Consider the following 5,718-nt stretch of genomic DNA (forward strand, 5'->3'; position numbering starts at 1 on the left):
TGCATGCTTCATGCATGCTCAGGTATGCTTCAGGTATGATTCAGGATCCCCTTGTATTTTATAATCAAGTGAGACCATATTTCAACACTAAATTAATTCTAAAATGGCGACACTTGTAGTCTACGTAATCACTTCCCACATCAAATCTAATAAGGCAGTGCATCACTACCGAATGTCTACGAGTTACTTGAAGTCTATGAATTCTCTACTCAGACCAACAAACATCTATGTTAGTTCTTGGAGTAATAATTCTGACTCCAATGTCAGAATGATTACTCCAAGGTTAGTTGTGCGCATTTTTGAGCAGCGGGTTGTGTGTAAGGATAGCACTTTGTTTCTCTAGGTTACGGACACAGGCTTTTATACGTGCATTGCCAGTAACATCGCGGGAGAAGCGGAGAAAGATTTCGACTTGGATGTGCTGGGTATGTATAAACACCGTGTTCGTTCCCGCTCATGCCACTGCTGGCAATAACACGTGAATACTAGTGACTTATACATGCAGCGTGTATACTATAATTTAATGCTTACTGTCGGCATCAAGACATTTCCTTTGGGCGACAGGTCGCCGATGTGTCCGCACCCTATCCCTGTACATTTGTATGGCAAGGGACCTTCGTCAGAGCAGTTGCAGAACATTGAAGTAGCGAGGGTGTATTTTTCGATGCGCACTTTCTCTAGGCATGCCACCCTCTGGATCAAAATATGGCATCGCGTATACGTGTGTGATATACAGTATAGCGTGATGTTATGATCAGGAGTGAATAATAATAGATCGAATAGATCTAATAGAATGATATAATCTATTATTATTCACTCCTGATATGATATATACGATGATAGCGATGTGATATACAGCGTATGGTACGAGTGTTGGACGTGACGTGATGTGTGTGGTTGCTTGCAGTGCCGCCTGTGATAGAAGGCAACGATGATATGACAAACCTGCGAGTAGTTGTCAACAATACACTCATCATAGAGTGTCCCGCTACCGGAAACCCTCTACCGGAAATCACGTGGCTCAAGAACGGCATCCCTCTGGTGAGTGAACTGGGAAGTAGGTGCTGCGACCTACCGATATTCTATTAAAACGTATGCTCTGTAGAAGATTTTTTTATGGTCCCTATATGAATATACGGTTTAAGTATATAAGTTAATTTAGTTAACGGTTATTCCATATATGTTTGTTTATTTGTCTATTAAAAAATTAAAATTTAATTATTGTGTGTCCGTGAGAGCATATAACTGTACGTGTGAGCAACAGTATAACGCTAGCAAAATGTGCGCGTGAGAACATATATACGTACATGTGCGCGTGAGAACATATAACGTACATGTTGCGTGAGAACATATAAGTACATGTGCGCGTGAGAACATATAAGCGTACTATGTGTCGCGTGGTACAAACATAATATACGTACATGTGCGCGCTGAAGAACATATAACGATACATGTGCGGCGGTGAAAACCATATACGTACATGTGTCGCGTGAGAACATATAACGTACAATGTGCGCGTCGAGGAACCATATAACGTCCATGTGTGCGTGAGAACGATATATACGCTAATGTGCGCCGGTGAGAAATATAACGTACATTGTGCGCGTGAGAACGTATAACGTACATGTGCGCGTGAGAACAATATAACGTACATGCTCGCGTGAGAACATAAGCTGTACATGTGTCGCGTTGAGAACATATAACGTACATTGCGCGTGAGAACATATAACGTACATGTGCAACAGTATAACTACATGTACGCGTGGAGAACATATAAGTACATCGTGTGCGTTGACGAACCATATAACGTACGATGGTGAGAAATTATAAACGTACATTGGCGCTGGAACATATAACCGTTACATGTGTGCGCGTGAGAACATATAACGTACATGGTGTCGCGTGAGAACATATAACGTACATGTGCGCGTGAGAACATATAACGGTACATGTGAGAACATCTAACGTACCATCGTACCGCGTGAGAACATATAATGTACATGTGCGCGTGAGAACGATATAACGTACATGTGCGCGTTGAGAACATATAACGCTACATGCAGAACATATAACGGTACATGTGAAGAACAGTATAACGCGACACTGGTGCGCGTGAGAACATATAACGTACATGGTGAGAACATATAACGTAGGCAATGTGCGCGGGAAGAACATATAACGTACTGTGCGCGGAGAACATTATACACGTACATGTGACACGCCCCCGAAGCAGTATAAGTACATTGTACGCGTGAGAACATATTACGTAACATGTGCGCGTGAGAACATATAACGTAACATCGTGAGAACATATAACGTACATAGTGCGCGTGGAGAACACGAACGTACTGTGTGCGTGAGAACATTATACCGTTTACATGTGCGAAGCATCATTAACGGAACATGTGCGCGTGAGAACATATAACGTACATGTGCGAGTTGAAGATCATATAACTTACTGTTGGCGTCTGAGAACATATAACGTAGCATGTGCGCGTGAGACATATAAGCGTAACATGTGAGAACATATAACGGTACATGTACGCGTGAGAACATATAAGTACATGTGGCTGCGGGAGGAACATATTATAACGTACTGTGCGCGTGTCGAAACATATAACGTACATGTGAGAACATATAACGTACATGTACGCGTGAGAACATTAACGTACATTGTGCGCTGGCACAAATATAACGTACATGTGAGAACATATAAGCGTATATGTGCGCGTGAGAACATATAACGTACATGTGCGCGTGAGAACATTATAACGTTACATGTGGCGCAGTGATCGAATCATATACCGTTACATGTGAGAATCATATTAACGTACATTGTGCGTGTGGAGAACATCATAAACGTACATGTGGCGTGTGGAGAACATATATACGTACATGTGCGCGTGAGAACATATAAACGTAGCATGTGAGAACATATAAGATCATGTGTGCGCGTGAGATACTATATAACGTACATTGCGTGTGGAGAACATATACCTACATGTGCGTGTGAGACAATATAACGTACCATGTGGCGCGTGACGAACATTAACTACTGGTGAGAACATATAACGTACATGTGCGCGTGTAGAACCGATATAACGTACATTTGTGCGCGTGCAGAACATGATAACGTAACATGTACGCGTGAGACCATATACCGTAACAGTGGTGCGCGTGAGAACATATAACGTACATGTGCCGCGTGAGAACATAATAACGTACAATGTGGCTGTGAGAATATAACGTACATGTGGCGTGTCGAGAACATATAACGTAGGCATGTGCCGCGTGAGAACATATAACGTAGCATGTGAGAACCATATAAATACTGTGTGCGTGAGAAGCATAATAACGTTACATGTGCTGCGTGAGAAGCATATTAACGAACATGTGCGCGTGAGAAGCTATAACGTACATTGAGAACATATAACATACATGTGTGCGTGAGAACATATAACGTACATGTGGGCGCGGTCGAGAACATACATAACGTACATGTGCGCGTGAGAACATATAAGCGTAACATGTGAGAACATATAACGTATATGTCGCGTGAGAACATATAACGTACATGGGCGCGTGAGAAGAACAATTATAAACAACATGTCGCGTGAGAACAGATAACTTAACATGTGAGAACATATAAGTATATTGTGCGCGTGAGAAGCATAATACGTACATGTGCGCTTGTGAGAACATTATAATCGTACCATGAAGAACATATAACGTATATGTGCCTGCGTGAGAACATATAACGTAGCATGTCGCGTGAGAACCATATAACGTAGCAGTGTGCGTGAGATACGATATATACGACCTGTAGCGCGTGCGAACAGTATAACGTAGCATGGTGAGAATCATATAACGTAGCATGTGCGCGTGAGAACATATAAGCGTACGTGTGAGAACATATAACGTAATATGTGAGAACATATAACGTCACAGTGCGCGTGAGAACAATATAACGTAATGTTGTAGAACATATAACGTACAGTGTACTGCGTGAGAACAATATAACGTTACATGTGCGGCGTGAGAACATATAACTGTACATGTCGCGTGAGAACATATAAAACGTAGCATGTGAGAATCATATAACCGTACCTTGCGCGTGAGAACATATAACGTACATGTGGCGCGTGAAGACCCCCCACACTATACGGTACATGTGCGCGTGGAGAACATATAAGCGGTACATGTGAGACACATATAACGTAGCATGTTGCCGCGTGGAAAACATAATAGCGTACATGTGCGGCGTGAGAAACATATAACGTACATGTGCGCGTGATAACATATAACGTAATGTGAGAACATATAACGTATATGTGGCGCGTGAGAACATAAACGTACATGTGAGAGTATACTAACGTATATGGTTGCGCGTGAGAACATAGTAACGTATATTGTGGCGCGTGATGAACATTATAGTACATGTGCGCGTGAGAACAATCTAAGCGTACATGTGCGCGTGAGAACATATAACGTACGATGTAGAACATATGAACGTACATGTGCGCGTGAGAACATATAACGTCTGTGCGCGTGAGAACATATAACGTACATGTGTGCGTGAGACATAGTAACGTACATGTACGCCGTGAGAACATATAACGTACCATGGTGCGCGTGAGAACATATAACGTACATGTGCGCGTGAGAACATATAACGTAATCGTGAGAACATATAATCGTACATATTGCCGTGAGAACATATAACTGTAATATAGACAAATGTACCTAAACCGATGTAATAAAACTGTAATAAAAATAATAATAAATAACCAATTTTTAGCGATATGATGACAAACATCTATATAGAGTTGAGATGTAAGTGAAAAGGTGAATAAGTGGTGTGTGGCAAATGAGCATTAAATGTGTGTGCGTGAAAAAGGCAAGCAGCCATGTTGTAATCACCTACGTCACTGATTATACATGCGCTTTTTTTCCCCTTTTTTTCACGTTCTTCAGACATCAGAAGACAGTCACGTACAGTTTCTCTACGACAACCAGATACTGAGCATCAATTCAGCCTACCTGTCCGATCTTCAGCTTACACATGTATAGCTAGCACGTCGCCGGCCAGTCGACGAAACTGTTCCAGGTGGAGGTGCTAGGTAGGTGCACCTAGCTGACACAACCCCTTACTGATTTTCTCCACGTAACTCAAGTTTGTGCCATGTAATCTATACAATATAGGTGTCTGTCAAGCAGATGAGCAGAGTACGTGTAAGTTACCAATGTGTGGGTGGAGAGTCAAGGTCTTCGGCTGACAGACCTAGCACCAGAGAGATATATATGTATACATATATTATATATGTTAAAATATAGTATAGATATATTAGATATATATGTTATTTTTACATCCGTGAAAATAATCTCACTGCGTAAGTTTCCTTGCATGAGCATCTACGCGCTGTTCGCAACCGCGTTACTGCTTAATGACTTAATAATTGAATGTTCTTAATGACTTAATAATTGAATGTTCTTAATGACTTAATAATTGAATGTTCTTAATGACTTAATAATTGGACTGTTAATTAACATGACTTAATAAGGTTGAATGTTCATTAATCCACTTAATATTGATGTTCTTAATCCCTTTAATAATTGATTGTTCTTAATCACTTAATAATTGAATGTTCTTAATGACTTAATAATTGAATGTTCCCAATAGCTTAATAATTGATGTTCCTTGAATACCTACATAATTGA

The 5,718-nt window shown here is 40.9% G+C and overlaps 1 protein-coding gene across 1 annotated transcript in view; it reads left to right on the forward strand.

Annotated features, from left to right (window-relative positions):
* Positions 1-5,061: 5,061 nt before the first annotated feature.
* LOC106816814 (leucine-rich repeats and immunoglobulin-like domains protein 1) overlaps positions 5,062-5,718 on the forward strand; it is a gene marked incomplete at its 3' end in the record, with an annotated part of 8,296 nt that continues 7,639 nt past the window's right edge. The window contains exon 1 of the mRNA XM_014821445.1: positions 5,062-5,120. The remainder of the gene's footprint in view (positions 5,121-5,718) is intronic.

The sequence above is a fragment of the Priapulus caudatus genome, unplaced genomic scaffold (assembly GCF_000485595.1).
Source record: "Priapulus caudatus unplaced genomic scaffold, Priapulus_caudatus-5.0.1 Scaffold1495, whole genome shotgun sequence".
NCBI lineage: Eukaryota > Metazoa > Priapulida > Priapulimorpha > Priapulimorphida > Priapulidae > Priapulus > Priapulus caudatus.